The sequence below is a fragment of the Peromyscus maniculatus genome, chromosome 7 (assembly GCF_049852395.1).
Source record: "Peromyscus maniculatus bairdii isolate BWxNUB_F1_BW_parent chromosome 7, HU_Pman_BW_mat_3.1, whole genome shotgun sequence".
NCBI classification, from domain to species: Eukaryota; Metazoa; Chordata; class Mammalia; order Rodentia; family Cricetidae; genus Peromyscus; species Peromyscus maniculatus.
The window spans coordinates 39622446-39643431 of record NC_134858.1 but is presented as its reverse complement, the minus strand read 5'-3'; the positions used below and the strand labels follow the sequence as shown (position 1 = coordinate 39643431).

The window sequence follows — 20986 nt, the reverse complement described above, 5'->3', positions numbered from 1 at the left end:
AGTGGGGCTGGATGCACACCGTGACATCAGAGTCACAGCCTTGCTGTTTCAGAAACAAACATGACATTTAAGGGAAGCTGTGTGCCTGCGATAATTCTGTCTTGGGTGATCTATGGCTACACTTGATTTCATCTGTTCCTTTGCCTCAGCCCAGTGTTTTGCCTTTGAGGTTATGTCAGAGTGTGTGAAACCCTTCTTTCTCTAGGGTTCCTGGGCCTAAGAACAGTACCTCCGCAGCCCCTACTCCCACCAAAGATGACAGCGGATTCCTGACTCATTAGCCTTTGCTAGCCCCTCAGCTGCGGAGCAGGTTACAATGTAGCAGGTACTCTCCCGCATTCCAGCAAACACTGACTCATTTGACCCCTACAGCTTATGAAGAGACACTATTTAATGTCCTCACTTCCACAAACTGTGAAACAAGGCTCAGAGAGGTGAGGTCACTTACCTGGCTCACACGGCTCGTAGGTGGATGTTGGAGCTGGAATTTGTTCTCAGAGTGCAGCATTCTTCACCAACACACCCTGCTATTTTTCTTTCTCCACGATAGCTTCCAAAGTGGTATGGGGGAATTAAAATGTTTTTGTTCCTTTTAAAAATATAATTTCTATCCAAAATGACCCTTAACCTTGGAAGAGCAAGGGACCAGCTCCTGAGAGAGTGAGTGGTCCCAGTGTATGAAGCTCATAGAATCTCCGGAGCCTGGGAAACACCATGGACAGAGGAGGAATGGGGCCCAGGACGTTGGCCTGGACTAGCCTGAGCTGTGAGTGGGGGTGCTCAAGGCCCTGCTCTCTGTCCTCTGTCTCCCGCGGGGAACAGAGGTGCTCCTGGTATCTCTGGGTGTAAGTACTGCTTCTTCCTCCTGCTTTTGCTCCCTCCTGGGCAGCCATTTCCTCCTCCCCTGTCTGCTCTGATGCTGTCTCAGGACATGGTCTGGGCACATCCTAGAAGCCTGGCTACCACCTTTGTTTACCATTTCTTCCACATCCGCATCCAATCTCTAGCCCTTATCAACCCTAATTTCTAAAATTGCTGCAAACATACACATCTCCCTCACCACTGCCAGTGATATTGTGTTCCCCAATATATTGTGCCCCCTAATAAACTTATCTGGGGTCAGAGAGCAGAACAGCCACTAGATATAGAGTCCAGAAAATGCTGGCACACACACCTTTAATCCTGGCATTCCGAAGGCAGAGATCTGTCTAGATCTCTGTGAGTTCAAAGCCACACTGGAAACAGCCAGGCATGGTGACACATGCCTTTAATCCCAGGAAGTGATGGAAGGAAACAGAAAGGTATATAAGGTGTGATGACCAGGAACTAGAAGCTTTTGGCTGGTTAAGTTTTTAGGCTTTTAGCAGCAGTTCAGCTGAGATCCATTTGGATGAGGACTCAGAGGTTTCCAGACTGAGGAAACAGGATCCGCTGAGGAATTGGTGAGGCAAGGCAAGTGGCTTGTCCTGTTTCTACGATCATTCAGCGTTCACCCCAATACCAGGTTTTTTTTTATTAATAAGACCTTTGGAGAGATTTATGCTACAGCCACTACCTCACTCACACAACCCCCGTGTGTTCTCTAGGATGTCAACACCTATCCAATGCACCTTCTAGACCATAGACATGGTTGCTCTAAAATGATCCTCAGATTGCAACCAGAGTGCTCTTTCCATAAGAAATCCTCACTGTGTCACCCCTGTGTTTAAACTCTTCCCTTGGAATACAGCTCAGCCCTCTTAGCTTGCTAAGGCTGATGCAGGCCCTGCCCTCTCAGGGCATTGACTGGCTCACAGTCTTCGGATCACGAAAGGTCCCTGCTTCCCTGCCATTCGGGCTAGCTGTGGACTGGTCCCTCTTCTCACTCCTCCGCCTTTCCCTTTGGCTAAATACAAATCGCCCATGCAGGTCTCTATTTAAATGTTCTTTCTTCTGAGGAGTCACTGCTGACCCTTCAAGCCTGGCTTCAGTAACCTCGACTCAGGGTTGCCATGGTAACCAGTGATAACACTGTTCACTTTGGATTTGATGGCTACTTGTCTGTTTTCCCCAGCCCACGTTATCTCTCCTGTACACAGCAGCGTCCCCAGCCTAGTTCAGGCTGGTTTGTAGAAGATAGTTTTGAAGGCCTTGATGAGTGAGTGCTGTCGTGGAAAGGATCAGTGTGGAGATGGCGGTTTTAGAATCCGTTCTGGAGCCCGATCTTGAGCTCGCTTAAGTCATTGCTTCTCTGAATGTCACTTGGATGTCATCTGGGAAGTGGGCAGCTGCTATTGGACAGTCTTCAGGAAGCTTTGAAGCACAGATTCAGGGATCCGGTTCTTAAAACAAGGGTTCACATTTGAGTTGTTGAGGTTCACGTCGCAGTGACCAAATGCTTAGGAAAACAGCTTAAAGGGAGTCGGTCACCAGGCCTTCTTAGTCCCAGCTTCGTAGAGCTTTCCTCACCAAGTTACAAAGCTTTCAGATCTTGCTGTTCTGCTCTTTGGCTCATAAGTCTCACTTTAAACGTGGCTGAAGGTAGCCACTGAAAGGCATGTCACCCGCCACACGCCGAGCTGTTCTGAAATGTTCTCTGGGCTGACTAGCCTGCTGGCTTCAGATTCAGCTTCCCACCACATCTCAGGGTACAAAGTGGAGACAAGTTCTCCCAGAACGTAACCTGAGCAGACTCTAGTCCAGCTCCTGGTAGAACCCTCATTTCTACCCAAAGCCTCATGAGCAGTCTTCACCGTCCACATGCCCACTTGCCTCTGGTCTTCTAGGTTCCCACAAGAATCAGCCATCCAGCAGAACTTAACCTTCGGGGGCTTCTGTAGTTCAAATCTCCGAATTCCAAATTCTTCCCAGAAATCAGTTCCAGGGACCTAAGAACCACATGGTCAGGGAATCTCAGCAATGACCAATGTGTGTGAGTCTGTGTGTGTGTGTGTGTGTGTGTGTGTGTATGTGTGTGTGTGAGAGAGTGTGTGAGTGTATATCTGTGAGAGAGAATGTGTGTGTGTTTTGTGACAAAGTGCTTGAGAAAGCAACTTAAAGAAAGACAATTGTGTCCTGGCTCACAATTTTGGTAGTTTCCAGTGACAATATTCCTGGGCCTCTGGTGAGGAAGAGCAGAAGTACTTGGCAGAGCAAAATTGCTTACCTGACGGCAGCCAGGTAAGGGAGGGAAGAAGAGGGGCAAGAAGAGGAGAGAGAAAGGAACACTTGCATTGACGTACTTCCTGTGGCCAGGCCCCACCTCCCAGTAATGCCAATCAACATCTGAATCCTTGTTTGATACACAGATGAAGTCCTAGGCCCCCATGATCTGACACTCCTTAGTGTTAGTGTTTGGAATTACCTGATAGGGACCAAGCCATCAGCTTGTGAGCTTACAGGGGGGTGCTTTGTATCCAAATCCTATCAATTCCCCTCAGCTTTCTCGAGGGACCACCTGCTCCCTCTCTTGGCGCTCCTTCCCTCCAGGATGTGCTGGTAGGCAGAGCCTGGCATCCTGCCTCAGGTTCTCCTGTATCTAGGACAAAAACCTTGAAACTCTCTGGTCCTCACCCCATCTTGTTGGCTGTCAAAAAAATAAATTACAGCTAGGAAGTGTCCAGTGTTGCCTTCTGCTCCGAATTGCCACACTGATCAATAGGAAGGTGTTAAGTCTATGGGCTGCCGGGGCTGTCCCCTTCCCAACAGTAGCCTCCTGGTAGCCCTGGGCTCTCCAGTGTACAGGCCTGCCTTCTGCACGGTGGACACCTCCATTGCATGTTGTTGCCATGCCTCCAGGTCCAGTCACAGGGCACTCACACATGGTGGGCATTGTTCTAGGTGCTTTGGACTCATAAGAAATAAAATAGATAAAAACTCTGCTCTGGAAGAGCTTACGTTTTGGCAAGCATGTGCAGGAGAAAGCCATATAAATAAGAGTTGTAAGGAGGCCGGCTGCATTCATGTTGGAGGTGAGACATTCGGGAGGTGGTGGGAGTTTTGGAACGATGTGATGGACGCTGTCCCAGGAGTCAGGGGAGAGTGTGCCGCCATTTGAGTCTAAGAAAAGGCCCTGAGGCGGGAGCACGAAGGCTGTGTTGCAGGAACCTCAAGGCCCTGGGGTTTCACCTAGACCCCGCACACCAGGCTCTCAGGGAACAGCATCAAGGTGATGGTAAGCCCCGACAGTGTTGTTGATGACTGAACTGAATGTCCTACAATTTGTCCACAAAGTCAGTTCAGTCCTGCGGGAAGACTTGCCAAGCACCGCTCATTGCCTACGTTTGCTATTCTTTTCAGGTTACTTACCTGCCTGGAGTCTCTGTCTCTTAGTCTTTGGAGGAGAATTGACTGGATTTCTTTCTGAAAATGCATGGTGAGTGTGCAAGTGAACAAATGGGTGGATTGCATGCCCCTGCTGTCTACTCTACCAAGCCTCTGTGAGCCATCATTGCCTTCTGAGCACTCATGTTGTGTAGTTTAACATGGAGGAGGCTGCCTGCCATGGCAGAAAGCTCCCAGTGGAGACTTAGAGCTTGGATATCCTTGGTGCCTGTGGTATTTGGATGAGGATGGCCCCTATAGGATCATATATTTGAATGCTTGGTCCCTAGTTGGTGGAACTAATTGGGAAGGATTAGGAGGTGTGGTCTTGTTAGATGAGGTGTGCCACTGGGGATGAGTTTTCAAAAGCTCAAGCACCATTCCCAGCTCTCTCTCTCTCTCTCTCTCTCTCTCTCTCTCTCTCTCTCTCTCTCTCTCTCTCTCTCTCTCTCTCTCTTTCTTCTTCTTCTTCTTCTTCTTCTTCTTCTTCTTCTTCTTCTTCTTCTTCTTCTTCCTCTCTCTCTCTCTCTCTCTCTCTCCTCTCTCTCTCTCTCTCTCTCTCTCTCTCTCTCTCATCATGCTTTTGGGTGAGCTCTCAGCTACTCTTCCAGTGCCATGCCTGCTACCATGCTCCTAGCCATGATGGTCATGGACTCTAACCCTGGAACCATGAACCCACATTAAGTGCTTTCTTTTTGTAAGTTGCTTTGGTTATGGTGTTTTATCAGGGAGTAGAAAAGTGACTAAGACTACGCCCAAGTTGACATTGGCACCACCAGCCTGTATGCAGCTGGCTTGGGTCTTTGGGTTGGACTGGGAGGCCAGCTGTGGTAGTCTAGAAGTGCCTTTCTTCTCTGATTCTGGAGAGTTCCCATCTGGTGCCTGCATTCTCTTGCCTGCTGGCTTCTCCTCAGGTCTCATGGAGAAGGGAAAGTGCTGGGAAGTTGTCCTTCCTGTGGTTAATGTGTTCCGTGCCCGCTGTGTCCCCCTGTGCTCTAGTTCCGGGCAATTACCCTCCTGCCGGGTTTTGCTGCTGAGCACAGCAGGTGGGCCTTGTTTGTAATTCACTTGCACCATTAACGCTGGGTTGGCACCATGAGGGCGACTGATCGATCCATTCAGTGCCCCTAACCCCAGATGTCATTTGATAACGGGACATTAAGATGGCTTTTGGGGGGTCTGGCTGCTTCTGCGGTGTGTAGTAATGAGAAGCCTCATCCGCTGCTTGTCGGCGCTCACAATCATCTGCTCCGATGGAAAATTTGTATCCAGATACTTCCCTCTGACCATGGTGATCTGGTGCTGGACAGTCCCAGCACCAATAACAACAACAGCTGTCCAGCTCTGAGGCTTGCTGCTTTCAGGCCCTACAAGACTCAACAAGACTCCAAAAGCAACTTTTGATGTCTGGTGTTTCTCCTAGCTACTGATGGAGAAACTGAGGTCTGGAGAGGTTATTCACATGTGTGGGCAGTGGAGTCTGGGCTGGTAGCCACTGCCCTGCTCCATCTCCTGCTGAGATAAATGGGGGGCATTCATTGATTAGGAGAGGAGGTGGGAGAATCTCCAGCTAGGTGTCCATGTTGTTGTTATTGTTGTTGTTATTTACTAGCATCGCTATTGAAATGAGTCACAGTGTGTGTGGGGGGAGGGGGATAAATAGGGATTAAAACATGCTCTTTAAAAACATCTTTGTACCTATGTTTGTACGTATGTATGCATGCATGTTCATGTGGTGGTGGTGGATAGACATGATGCACACGTAGAGGTCAAACTCGAGTATCAAGCCTTGATTTCCACCTTGTTTGAGACAATGACTCTTGCTGCTCACTGTCACTGCATGAAGCAGACTAGTTGTCCCTTAACTTCTGGGTGTTCTTCTGCCTCTGCTGTCCACTCCACTGCAGGCACACTGGGGTTACAGCCATGTACCACCACATCTGTCTTCACATGGCTTCTGGGGATTTGAACTCAGGCCCTCATGTTTGGAAGAGAAGTACTTTAGCCACTGAGCTGTCTGCCTAGACTCCCAAATCTTGTTATGGGTTTACTTTTATCAGTCATCCAATCAATCAATCAACCATCAACCAATCACACATTTACAGAGCTCCAACTAGGTGGAAAACATTGTCCTAGGTGTTTTAAAGGAAATGAAAATAAACAATTCATCCATGCAATGAACCTCAGAGAGGTAGAGAGTCAGACACAGAGTCTCAAACATGAGCTAGGGAGTGAAGTGTTGGGGTGTCTGGAGGGAGGGACCCTAAGAACGGACCCCAAGGATCACATGTAGGAAAAGCCTTCCTTAATTCAACGACAAACTACTAACATGCTTTTCACACGCAGCACCTCTCTGATGTTTGAGTGATTGACGCCGTGCAGTAGACAGGACTGGAGTAGATCTGTTTCACAGGAAAAGGCTGAGAACTCTTCCTTACACAGGGAACTAGTGCATAGCCGGGTTTGAGCTTGGCTTTCTGACTCCAAGGTCAGAGCCCTTCCCCTCAAAGTCACCCAGCAGTCAAGCTCCAGGTTTGGGGCTGGGCCCGATCCAGACCCAGCAGTGTGCTTGATGTCTTGTGGAGGCTGGCTCTGGAGCTGCCTGGGGCTCTGCTCCCCTTGGAGATCTGCAGAGTCTGTGCTCTTCCTCAATGCCTGGCTGCTCAGAAACTTTCTTTTCTAGGATTTGGGAAAATGCCTGTACTCTGATTTTGAGTTAGGTCACATCGGTTCCTTCCAGGGCTGGCTTCCTCACATTCCTATTCCTCCCTCACATCGCTGTGTGCCCATAACTTCTCCAGCCCCCCTCCTCTCGGGTGCCCCCACCCCTACCTGTGCACCCTGTTCTTGCTGGTTTCCTCAACACTGCTCACATTCTGTCCCTACCCACCCCACTCACCCCAAAATTTACAGTGGCTTTTTATTGCCCAGATGGGCAAATTCAACTTTCATCACTTTGACCTTTGAGGCCTATAGAACCCCAGTTCTTTCAGAATCTCAGACATACAATTTGGAGGCACCTCATAGACAACGAGTATCTGTCCGGAAGGACCAATGGTTTGATTTCTGTATTATACTTTCCCCATTATTGTGACCAAATACCCAACAAGATGTAAGTGAAGGGAGGAAGTAGTTTATTTTGGCTCATGGCTGGGAATGCATGGTAGGGCATAAGGTTCATGGCTGTGGTGGCAGGAGTACGAGGTTGCTTGTTCACATGAAGGTATGTCAGGAAGCAGAGAAAGAATGCAAGCACCCAGCTCACGTTCTCTTTTTCCCCTTTTTATTCAGTCTGGATGTCCCAGCTGTGGACTGGTTCTGCTCACATTCAGGGGGGTCTTCACCCCCCAGTGACTCCTCTCTGGAAAAGCTTTCACTGATATAACCAAACCAAACGTGCATCTTGTTAATATATTAGGCATTTCCAAATCCAATCAAGTCATCAATTCAAATTAACTATTAGTCGTTGTTTTGTGGTTGTCCCTTGCTTTCCTTAGTGTGTCAATAGGGGGCCTGGCCCATAGCCTGCATCTTTCAAGATTCCCACTCCAGCAGCAGTGGTCCTGGGATGTCTTTCTGTCTCTATCTTCTAGCCCTGCTCCCTGCTTACTGGCAAAGTCTATACTAAAGAATGAGAAAGCAGCGTCGTTGATGTGCTATTTTCCTGAGTATTGCTTTTTATCTTGAAACAAGGTCATTGGGCTTTCCCAGGAACTCCTTGAGGAAGGCAGTGCATCCCACCCTCCTAATGTTTGCTAGCACGAAGCAGAGCAGTCCAGGCATGCATGATTACCGGAGCATTGCTATGGAGCTGCTCGGCCATGCGTCTCCAAGAAACTCCATGACAGTTTCTTCTGGGTATAAAAAAGCATTCTTGGTATTTCTTCTTGGTTCTGGAAGTCAGAGATAGGTTCTTTGTGTGTTCCTTCACCAGGGCTGCTGTGATGATGCCTGTGTTGGGGAAGAGTTATGCTTAGCTAAGGTCACTGTGACTAGGGAAGGGGTGGGTCAGAATTGTTAGCTCCTGGACTCCCAGCCTGTAGAGAGGCTTGCTGTCTCAGGCCAACAGTGAGCAAAAGTGACAGGACCCTGATGTGATTTCTTCTGTGTCCTGTGGCCAAGCAGCTTCTGCCTGGAGTAGCTTCTGGAGAGGGTGCCCTCTTCCCCTTGGAAACATGGCTGAATGCAGTGACCCAGGGCTGCTTCTTCAACAGACTACTCTCTTCTCATGGAGAGCTTGGGATCTAACTAGCTGAGAACAGAAGCCATGGTCTTGGGAGGACATGTACTAAGACTGCAGGTTGACCGAGGTGGGGGATGATAGCCATGGTGAGGGAAGGGTGGTTAGAGTGCTAGGAGGAGACTCCCGGCTCTGAGGAGCGACTCCACCTCCCTAAGGGTATCGGAGCACCTACACCAGGGATGAATGTCCAGAAAGGTAGGAGGGTCGTGGGTAAGCCCTGCATCTCTGAGTGCTTGAGGCTGTTAAGCACAGGTGTGATCAGCCTGACACTCCTAAACGGGGACTCAGGCTCAGGGTACAGAGTGCTTGCTAGTCTTGGAGCCAGCCAAGGAGAGAATCACGACACTTTTTGTTTTTTCCCTCTTCAAGACAGGGTTTCTCTATGTAACACCTCTGGCTATCCTAAACTTGCTGTGTAGACCAGGTTGGACTTGAACTCACAGAGATTCACCACCTGCCTCTGCCTCTGCCTCTTGAGTGCTGGGATTAAAGGTGCACAACAACCACTGCCAGGTGACACTTTGCTTTTTAAATTATTGATCAAGCTTTTAATTGAAAGAGCAAACCAACCTCTCTCTGTTAAAATTCAAACAGAGAACACCGTAGAGTGAAACGGAAGGTGCCCTCCTTCCCACCACTGACCTGTGTCCTCAAGCCTCTTCCAGGGGCAGCTGGCCAGAGCTACTTTGTACACTCAGCCTCCCAGGGAGCCTGGGCTAGGCTCTGCCCTAAGTGGATGATAATCAGTACTGATTGAGCTGGATAGAGAAAAGGGATCGGCTGGGTCCTCCTTGTGCTTCTAGACAATTCCTAGTGGTTGGCCTGTAGGATACGTATTTTGAAAGGGATGCCAATTACTTTGGGTGAACTTTTATTATAAGAATTTTTGTTGTTGTTGATATAGGTTCTCATGTAGCTCAGGTTGGCTTCATACTCACTATGTACCCAAAGATGGCCTTGAACTTCTGACCCTCCTGCTTCTGCTTTCCAAGTACTGAGATTGTAGACATCTGCCACCATTCCCTTGAAGGCAGTGCGTGGGGGTGGAACTCAGGGCTTTGTGCATGCTGGGAAAGTTCCCTACCAACTGCACCACACTCCTCGTCTCTGGACCTGTATTTAGTTTAGTTTTTCTCCTGCTGGGAGTGCTGAGGGGCCGGTCTAGAGTGACTCCAAGGAGTGCTTCCCCAGATGGCTGCTTTCTTCCCTGTGCTGTCTAGGATTTAAGGCAGAGCAGGTAGAGCCCTGCTTTCTGAAATGGGGTCTAAGACATCAGAATTGCTTGTGCTTGTGGCTACAGACAGGAGGGACATACTGAGGTGTCCACTTGGGTGATGTAGCCCGGTCAAGGTTGCCCCAGCAGCTCCAGGCCTTGGGACTTCTTCTTCTTTATCACCTTAGATTGCCATCCTCCTTTGACCTTGACCCTGGGTCTCATCATCTGTGAGTCTAGAATAAACCTCCTCTGGCTTCCTGGGTTAACACTTTGGCTGCCATTGACACGAGATATCATCCCATTCCATCTCATTATAGGCTGAACATTCCAGCTTTCCAAAGGCCCAGGCAAGGGTCTACAGAACACTTCAAAATATCAGGAAGATTCCAACAGAGAGAGGACATATATTTCCAGAGCTGATTAGGCCCTGCCTTAAACCTGCTCTCCCTGGGCCTCTCCCCTCTGATCCTCTGTAGACTCCTTTGTAAGCGCTCTTGGCTCTGAATGTGTTACACACACTCCAGCATTAAACTGGTTTCTTTCAAAACCATGACACACCTATTCTCTCCAAGGAGCCCATCTCCCCTAGGGCCCAGCCCAATGGCTCAGATAAATGCCAGGAACATTGCTTACACACTAAGCCAGTCCTGCCCTTCCTGTCTGACTCTGGTCCTCTGCGCACCTACAGCTGGCGATTGTCTTTCCAACTTCTTATGGCCAGCTGCCTATTGCCTGCTCAGAGGAGGGGATGAGGAGACTATGCCCTATAAACCTTATCTGTAGGGTGATAGGTCTAGTGTCAGGCCCATGGGGGACATCTGCTTTAGGTGACATGACTTATCCTAGACCTAAGAAAGCAAGGAGTAGGGGGCAGATTGGCTTTATCCTAGTGAGGGGGGCTGGGCATTGTCACAGGAGATACACATCAGGGGGTCTCTGAGCTTTTCTATAGCACTGGACACAGCCATTTCTGAAAGCGTAGTTTATGTCTCCCCAGGGGCCACACATAGTCTTTTCTCTGAGCTGATCTCCTCCTTGCCCATTGGTTCCTGTCTTTAGCTCAATCCTAATAGGCCATCCCATACTATTGTCACCAGCCTTCCTATTTGTCACCCTTTAGAGCACCGGTTCTCAACCTGTAGGTCACAACTCTTTTGGGAGTGGAACAATTCTTTCACGGGGGTCACCTAAGACCATCAGAAAACACAGATATTTACATTACAATTCATAACAGTAGCAAAATGACAGTTATGAAGTAGCAATGAAAATAATGTTATGGTTGGGGGTCACCACAACGTGAGGAACTGTATTGAAGGGCTGCAGCATTAGGAAGGTGAGAACCACTGCTTTAGTAACCACGCTATCATCCAAAAGTTCATACTCAAGAGCCTTGCAATCAAATTACAAATAATGACAGTGATCACAAAGAAATCTCATAATGACTTAAGTTTACAATTTTGTGTTGGGTTACATTCATAGCTATCCTTAGACACGTGAAGTCTGTGGGCGGAAGGCTGGACACCTTGAGCTAGAACATCCTATGCTTTCCCTTCACTGTCTGTAATAGTGGCATCTGCTTCCTGAATGTCAGATTTATGTCATTAGCATCCCACATGGTAAGACCCACGATGGCAGGGGTTCTATTCCAGGGCTTAGAGAATTGCCTGTGGGTAGTAGGCTCTCGATAAAAATATTCACAGAATGGACAAAGTACAAGACAAATCCATGCTGAGGATTCAGGTGGTTGGCCAGTCTGGGGCTTGAAAACTATCTGCACCATTTTACTCCAAAAGTACGTTATTCATCTGCAAAGCAATTCTTTATGCATTATCTCATTTGGTCTTCTTAGTAACCCAGAAAGGTAGGTGGTGTGAGTGTGCAGTTTCCCCACATTACAGAAGAAGAAATAGGGACCCTTAGAGGCTAAGCGGCAGGCCCAGGGTCACACAGGTCTCCACTCCCAGTGTGCTGATTTTTCTCCTGGGTGTGGCTGAGGTTGAGTGGAGAAGAGGGACTGACTGCTGCATAGAGAGCTTCTGGGGCTACCCAGAGGGCCTCCGGCATTGCAGGGAGAGATTCTGTGGCTGAAGGAAGAGCTTCCGGGGCAACGTTGACTTGGAGCTGCGTCGTGCAGGTGAAGGCTCTGGAGTCATTCCAGTAAGCAAGCCTTGGAAACAGTCTTGTCAGGAGATGTGGATGCATCTTGTGCACAGGAGCTGGAGGGAAAGTCTGAATGGGGCTGGAGAGATGAAGAAAGGAAGACCATGCTTGTTGACTGCATTATGTCTAAGACTCAGGCAACTGTCTTTCTAGTGAGGGCTACAGTCTGCTGTAGTCTTGTGGGTCTGGAAAAAAAGTCCAGAGAAATTAAACAATCAGCTTAAGGACACACAGTGATAGCTGGATAGGAAAGCAGGCATGTGCTCTGTCTTCTGATGAGGGACATTTGTTTAAAGATGCATTAGGGGCCTCAGTTTGAAATCTCTTTGAGAATGGTTTAGGGATGTGTGTGTCAGGGGAAGGGGTGTCCCAATACTTAGTGTTTAATAGTACTTGAGAATTCTGAATGCTTATCCCTTGCCCTGTGCTCTGGATACCAGGAACCTATAGTCACAGAGAGCATGGGACCCTCCCACAGTCAGGCTCAGGTTGGGCAATCTGTCCAGCAGTCATTCTTCATTTTATCCTAATGAGTCAGTCCAGGCTCAGCTCCTACTGCCGATATTCAAAGCCCCCTGTCGACTCTATGCTGTAACTCATTACAAATAAATACCCAGGAGAAGCTCTTTATAGGAAACATTAATGGTCAAGGATACAGGAACTGTAGTTTTTCCAGAAGGCATCCCCAGTCTCATGTCTCCTGACTCAGCAACATATGCAAATGGCGTGAGGTCTACGCTGTGCTGTGTTCTCTAACATCAGTGTGTAGCATTACCGTGTTCCCGCCTGTCCTCACATACCTGCTGCATGCTAGGTTCTGGACTCAGGGAGAAGGTGGGTAGAGAGAGTAGTGAGTAAGAATAGGGTCCTGCATATGATGGCTCTATTTCTGCCTTTGCAAGTTGCGTGATCTTGACAAACCACTCCCTCCCTCTGTCCTCGGGCTCCATATCGGCAGGTGGGGAGAATGAATGAGTGTATCTACCTCCCAAGGCTCTTCTGTAGACCGACTGAGTTGAAAATAGTGCTTTTTGCACATAGTAAACATCCATAAATATTCAAAAAATGCTGTGTTATCATGGAGTTCCATTCTTAGAAGTGCAGGATTTCGGAGCTTAAAAGATCCTTAGAGAACATGTCGCCTCATTCCTTCATTTTGCAGCATCAGAAGCTGATGCTCGAAGAGTTGACTCTGCAGAGCTGGTGTGCCCAGGCCCCCGACTCCCCAGGCAGTCTTGCATCCTGGTGCCACCACACTTGTTGCCAAGGACATGCAGTATTTACAAAGCGCTCCCCAACTGTGTTAGGGGACAAAATTAAATTCTCCCTCAAGTGGCCACAGAGTCTACAAGAGGAGATGGCTTGTTCCTCTATGGTGGCCTGCCACCAGCCCAGACCCTCTATCCGAGCAGCTGCTGTTTGGTCTTTCTCTCAGCCAGGGGTAGTGAAGAACAGCAGGGAAGCAAACATCCATTTGTCTTGAGGAGCCTGGAGCGGCAGGAGAAGTAATCAAGATCTTGTTGCCCACGGCTGAGAGAAAACCTGTAATTAATCTGACTGCCCCTCTGATTTTCTCTGTCTGTCCCTTTTGCCACCCAACACTGTCTGCTGGCTGTCAGTCTCCTCTCTGTCCTACCCGGAAAAAAAAAAATCACGATTGATGATGTGGTAGTCCCAGGAGGACAGCAGAGGATAGTGCAGAGTGGGAAGGGTTGCCATTCAGTGCAGGTGGGCTGGGGGTCCAGACAGCCTGCACAGCAGCAGCACAGGACTGCCGTGGGCTGTCTTCAGACTGTGCTCGTCCACTCCATCAACTGGCCGCTATCGTGGATCAGTGATTGTTTCTTGAGCCTCTGTGCAGAACAGGCCCCATTGCGTGTGTGTTAGGTAGATGTATGCCTAGAAGAGATGTTCCCTGCCCCCCATGGCAGTTTTAAGTGTCAAGGGGAACATCTGCTTGCTCATGCAGTTGTGTTTATTTGTGGGCGCCTCTCGTGAGCACTGTCCAAGGTGCTGGAGGTGCTGCTAAGAGGGAGAGGGAGAAATAGAAACAGATGGGGCAGGGGCATGTCAGAGGTGATTAAGTCTGAGACACGTTCAAGGAGCACCTCCTCTGGCTTGGAGAAGCTGTATGGCCTGGCCATGGTGACAGAATGCAAATTAGGTTCTCCTTCTGGAAAAAGTAGGGCTGACAAATTGTTGGTGTTAGGAGGATATATTTGGGGCAGGTGCATGGGAGAGCAGAGGCAGAGGGGCAGAAGCGCCAGCTCCTACCACAGTGCTCCACGGTCTTGGGAGTGAGAGGCCATCATAGAGCAGGGTGATGAATGGCACCTGTGAGCTAGGTCAGAGAGGGTGAGGGGCCACAGACAGGGAGCTTGGGTTGGGCAAAAGTCAGATTGTGAATCCGTAGCCAACATGTTAAGTGCTCGACAGCTTACCTCATTTCTGAACTCAATCTCTGTGTTCTTTCATTATTTCAACAGATACTGTGTGAGTACCTACTATGTGCCAGCCTGTGCCAGGCACTGGGGACACAGGTGGAAAAGTCCGAGTCGTTCCCTGCTTTTCTGGTTTTCGTCGTCCCAGAGGTAGGCACTGCTTTTCCTGGGTTTTCAGTGGATGAAACCATAGGTCTAGTAGCACGAATCTTAAAGTTCTTATTAATAAAATCAAACCTGGAGCCACGTATTGGGGTGAACACTGGATGATCAGAGAAACAGAACAAGCCACAGCTTCCTCACCTTGCCAGTTCCTCAGTTGATCCTGTTTCCTCAGACTGGAAGCTTCTGAGTCCTCATCCAAATGGATCTGAGCTGAACTGCTGCTCAAAAGCCTAAAAGCTTAACCAGGCTCTAGTTCCTCATCCTCACGCCTTAAATACCTTTCTCCTTCCTGCCATCACTTCCTGGGATTAAAGGCGTATGTCACCATGCCTGCCTATTTCCAGTGTGGCCTTGAACTCACAGAGATCCAGGCGGGTCTCTGCCTCTGGAATGCTAGGATTAAAGGCATGGGCTACCACTGCCTAACCTCTATGTTTAATATTGTGGCTCCTCTGTTCTCTGACCCCAGATAAATTTATTAGAGTGGACAATATTTTGGGGAACACAATACCACCTCAGGGTCTGATGGCTCTGGGTTCAACAGTGTCCATTTCTGAAGGTCAGGGCCAGCTCCAACCTCCTTTGCATGTGGCCCTCCCACTATCCTTATGACTGACACGGCCAACCAGGGTGTTCAGAAGAGTGCTCTCAATGCCACTGCAAAGGTCTGCTTCTGATCCCCTGGCCTTCCAAGTGTGACTGTATCCCAAGTTCTAGAACAATGCTTGGCATATGTAACAGCCTCCATAAATATTGTCGAGTGGATAAATGAACTGTCAAAAAGCTAGGAACTGTAAAAATCCAGTTATACTGTATCAAAGCAATACTAAATACAGCCATTTACATCAATGCCTCCCGTTTATGCCTAATCAGCACCTGGCATGGTAATTATCATGTAGATGGCTAAGTAGGTGTCAGATTAACCCTGTACATTTTATTTGATGACAGAATTGCACTCGGTTCATGCAGGTGTGACTTTTGTTGTGCCTGGCTCCAAAGCCTGGCTGAAACTAGAGACTACTTTCAGAACAATGATTTCTAAGGTCCTAAGAGCCCTTAACCCTAGACCCAGTGGTGAGAGATCATTTCCAAGGCTGTACAAAAAATGGAAAGGACCATCTGTGGCATGAGTGGGAGGCTCAGTGGTTTGCAGTACCCCCCCACCCCACCCCAGGTCTTGAGAGAGTCCATTTGCCAAACAAGCTCTGTTACAGACGGGGAGGCGACACCCAAGAATACGGAATACTGAAGTGCATGCTCAAGGTCACACACAGCCAAGGCTGGCAGGCCTCTGCCTCCACCTCCTTCTCCATTTTAACTGTTGGCTTGGGAGATCAGCAAGCTGGAACTTCCAATTCCTCTGTAAAAACCATAAAAGATTAAGGTGTTGGCATGCAGATGGACCTAGTCTTTAAAAGCTAGTATCTAGATTAAAATATTTGAATAATTTAGGGCTGGGGAAGCCGATAGCCTAGTGTTTCTAGCATTGCCCCCCCCCCCAAGAAATCAGGAGCCTCCTCTCCTGCTAAGACTAAATGAGGCTCCTGAAAGCAGGCTGAGCATCCATCCCCATTTTGAGTCCTAGGTGCACAGACACCACCCTGCCTTAGCTGTGTTTGCACTTTAGCGTGGAGAGAGTCAGTCACCAAAAAGATCAGCGCTATCATAATAAGTGAGTGTGCCAGCCCAGGAAAGCGGGCCCTGCTCCTCACCTAGGCAGAGCTGACCCTGTTTACAGAGGTGCTGGTGAGCCACCCCTAAGGCTTCGAGAATGGGATAGCTGGCCACACCCCCCTCATCTGCCATGTCATGGTGAGGGTGAGAGAAAGATGCCCTTCTGCCCCTTGACCCTGCCACCTGTGGTGGGTGAGGGAGCTGACCCTCCCCCTTAACACTGCAGCACTTGGGGAAGGGTACTCTGCACCTCTCCTGGGCAGCACCAGAGAGCCGACCCTGTTGGTGGAGGTGTGGGTGAGCCAGTCCTGATGTTGTGAGCATGGGAGAGCTGTCCCCATTACTCATCAATGCCTGAGGAAGGTGGAGGAGCTGACCCTGAGGTCGTAAGAACAAGAGAGCTGTCCCTGCCCCTCATCAGCTGTGGCACTCAGGAGAGTGGCCCCTACACCTCACTGGGCAACACAGTAGAGCTGGCCCTGAAGGTGTAGGTGTGGGAGAACTGACTCTGAGGACATGAAAGCAGGAGAACTGGCCCCGCCCCCTCCTCATCGCTGCAAGGGGTGAACTAACCAGGGCAATGCTGGAGAGCTCACCCTGGTGGTGAAGACAAGGGAGAGCCGGTGATCTGACCAACCCTGCAACTACCCAGGCCCAGAACCAGGATTATGTGTTGGCCGGCCCCAACATCCACCCCATCTGTGATCTCCTGGAACATGAGGGCGGGGGCGGTAAGAGGAGGGGTCTGTCCTGCAGACCCAGGGCTGCAGGGTCTCCATGACACAGGACAGCAACAGAATGTCCAGGAAGAGTCCCAGTGAGGGCCCAGCATTGATGATATAGCAGAGACCAGGGGCCTTGAACCAGACCAATGATTCTTTGTGATGAACGCCCGCATGTAATGACGTATGGATAAAGGGGTTTACTGTGTGACTCACTGTGTTACGTACGGTGCAGCTTCCATGATGAGATTTTCCCCTTTCTCCTCCATTTATTCCCTTTTTCTCTTAAACTAGGGGGAGGAGATGGGTGGGATTGGGAGGCCTAATGTGAGAGACACAAAGAATAAATAAAAAGAAAGTAGTTAAAAACCAAACGAGTGCCAGGCTTCTCTCGAGACCAGGTTGGCTTTAATCTGTCTCTGCACCAGCATCCAGTGCTGTGACCTGCATACCAAATGTTTCCCACTGGCTTGGGTGTTTGGGCATTTGGTCCCTGGGTGGTAGTGCTGTCCAGGGAGGTTTAGAACCTTCAGGAGGTGAAGCTTAGCTGGAGGAAGTGGGTCACTGGGGAGTGCAGTTCATGGGTTCCAGCCTGGCCCTGCTTTTACCCTGAGTTCTCTGCTGCCTCGCAGTTGGGATATGGGGAGTCCCCACCACACACTCCCGCCACTGTGAACTCTGCCTTGCCTTCCCCTCTCCAACTACAAGCCCAAACAAATCCTCCTTTTAAGTTGCTTCTAGTAAGTATTTTGTCACAGCAGGGAGGAAAACACCAACCACATCAAGAAGGATAGGACAGATTCTGGGCCTGGTTTGTTATCATTAGAGTTTCCTTTGCTCCTCTGTTCCTTCCCATATCGTCCTCCGCCTCCCTGCAGCAGGGGACTGTTTGAGGCCTGATGCTCATTGAACAAATAGGCACCATGCATCCGCTATTTGTAAGGAGGCTCTGGGGACACCACAGCAAGCTGGGGACAGTCATTGCTCTTAAGAGGCTCACAGTGATCCCAGCTGGAGACTTAACGACAGACAGCATCAGCCAGAGAGGAAAGTGCTACCTCTGAGTCACCACAGGCTGCCATGCTGGCTCACAGGGGAGGACATAATTCTGGGGATGTGTAGAGGAACACACACACACACACACCCCTACCCCTCAGGAACATGTGCAGGGGAAGCTGCAAGGTATGATGGGAAGAGTGAGTGCATGTTCAAATGTAGAGTATTGTGAAACACAGAAAACTCCTAAAGCTTAACATGCCTAAGGAAAAGTGCACAAGGGCCCTGACCCATGGTACTAGCATCCAGAGTAAGAAACAGCTTTTCTGCTCTGCAGAAGTCCCTGGGCCAGTGTCTACCCGAGCAGAGTTCTAAGGGGTTATTAATTTTTATAAAATAATGGTTTTCATATCTGTACATAACCTACTTGGACATAGTCCCTTCCTGTTATCCTTTCTTTTTTAAAAATTTTATTTTATTGAATTAGCAATTTTTTTATTTTACTTACCACCACAGTTTCCCCTCCCCCTCCTCCTCTGTTATCTTTTCCTCATCTCTCTCTCCTTCCCGATTCCATTTCTCTTCCCACATAGTTCCCTCCTCAACTTCCGCATCGTCTTTTACTTCTAGACCACACATGTGGCAGAAAACACGACACTTGTGTTTCTCAGTCTGCCTTATTTCCATTAACATCATGCTCTTCAGCTCTATCCATTCTCTTTCAGATGACATGATCTTTTTCTTTATTGATGACTAATATTTGGTTGTATGTATGTATGCATGCCACATTTCCTTTATTCATTCATCTTCTGGGAGACAACTAAGCCAATTATCTAACTTGGCTTCATTAGTCAAGGTTCTCTAGTCTCTCTCTCTCTCTCTCTCTCTCTCTCTCTCTCTCTCTCTATATATATATATATATATATATATATATATATATATATATATGATTATATATATATATATATTATATATCTCTCTATATATGGGATTTATTGGAGTGACTTACAGACTGCAGTCTAGTTAGTCCAATATTGGCTAGCTGTGAACAGAAAATCCAAGAATTTAGTAGTTGCTCATGCCCACCAGGCTGGATATCTCAGCTGGTCTTCTGTCTGTGCTGGGATCCTGAAGAGGTAGAATCCAGTGCCAATGCAGGAATGGATGTGCTAGCAAGGCAAGGACAGGCAAGCAGGCAAAGAGCAAAAACTTCCTTCTTGTCCTTATAAAGACTTCCAGCAGAAGGTATGGCCTATATTAAAGGTATATCTTCCCACCTCAAGATCCAAATTAAAGGCATGTGACTTATAGCCTTAAGGTCCAGATTAAAGGCCCAAACTAGAAGTGAGTTCACCCACTTCAAACCAAGCAGAAAATCTCTCAACAGGTGTGCCCTCCATTTCTGGATTGTAGTTCATTCCAGATGTAGTCAGTTGACAACAAAGAATCGCCATCCCATTGGCTATTGTCAATAGTACAGCAATGACCTCAGGTATGCACTTTCTCCAGTGTATGCTAACTTCATTTCCTTCAGGTGTACACCCAGAAGTCACATTGCTGGATGATACAGTAGATTTTGTTTTTTAAGGTCCTCCATACTGATTCCCACACTGTCTGTACTTGTTAATTTACATTTATGCCAACAACACATAAGGATTTCCCTTTCCCCTGCATCTTTGCCATTATTTATTGCTTTTTTTTTCTTACTTGATGATAACTATTCTGAGTGGTGTGAGATGGAATCTCAGTGTAGTTTTGATTTACATTTAATGGCTAAAAACGTTGAACCTTTCGCCATGTATTTATTGGCCATTTATACCTTTTAAGAAGTGTCTCCTCAGTTCAATTGCCCATTTATTGACTGGATGGTGTGTCCTTTGAGCATTCATTTTTTTTAGAGTCCTTTGTATATTAATTTTCTGTTGGGTGAATAGGTGGCAAAGACTTTCTCCTATTATGTAGGCTGCACCTTTACTCTAGATTGTTTTATTTTTTCTATGTGGAATCTTTTTAGTTTGATACAGTCCTGTTTGTCAATTCTTACTATAATTTCTTGAGCCATTGAAATTCTATTCAGAAAGCCTCCTATTCTTACATTTTGAAGTGTTTTCTCTCTGTTCTTTAGTTCTTTGAGAGTCTCGTGTCTTCTATTAAGGTCTTTAATTAATTTCAGGTTGATTTTGGTTCAGGGTGAGAGATCTAGTTTCTAGTGGCTCTGAAGATTTCTGAGGTTTCTGTGTTAAGGAGACTGTCTTTTCTCCAGCACTGGCCTTTGTCAACTTTGCCAATGACTATAGTTGCTTGTGTTTATTTCTGGATCTTCTATTCCATTGTTTTATGTATCTTACAGACTTTAACAGTGAATTGCCTGGTACTATGTTTTTCTTTGTCTGGATACCTTTTTATTAATGTTTCAATCTTATTCCTTGTTATTATTGCACTTAGGATTTTTATATCCTTTTGATTCAATTTTGGTAGTTCTTTTGTGTCTGAAAATTATATAGATTTTTCTAGATTTCTCAGTATATTGGGGTATAAATTTTTAAATTAATTCCTAATCAACCCTCCATATTTTAGTGTTATATTTTGTTACTCATTCTTTGTTGTCTTAGAGTTTATTAACTTTGGATTTCTTTCTCTTTCTTTTGTAAATTTCTCAACTTCCATATGTTTATAGAGTTTCTTTAGTTTCTCTTGCTGTTGGTTCAGTTTTATTCCATTATTATGAGAAAAAAGTTACAAGCTATTCTTTCTTTTTTGGTATTTGTCAAGACTTGTTTTACAACCTAAAATATTATCTCTGTTGGGGAGAGCTGTATGAGCTGCTGAAATGAATACATAATCTGCAGTTTGGCATGTAATGTTCTGTAGGTATCTGTTACATCTCTTTGGTCTATAATATAACTTAACTCTGGAGTTTCCTCATTGGTTTTGGGGGGAGTTGCATGACATAGCTATTGATGAACATGGGGGTACTGAAGTTATTCACTATTAATATATTGGATCTTTTCCTGTCCACCTGTGTTTGTTTTATAAAGCAGGAGGTGCCGATGCCTAGTGCACATAT

General features: G+C 47.5%; 1 protein-coding gene across 3 annotated transcripts in view; it reads left to right on the top strand.

The window, feature by feature from the left end:
* Grik4 (glutamate ionotropic receptor kainate type subunit 4) overlaps positions 1-20986 on the top strand; it is a 433513-nt gene that overhangs the window by 111704 nt on the left and 300823 nt on the right. For 2 of the 3 annotated variants that reach the window (XR_013052718.1, XM_076576063.1), the window contains exons 2-3: positions 4279-4354; positions 14408-14512. The gene's annotated coding sequence lies outside the window, so the exon portion shown is untranslated. The remainder of the gene's footprint in view (positions 1-4278; positions 4355-14407; positions 14513-20986) is intronic. The other variant, XM_076576064.1, reaches the window with a different exon arrangement.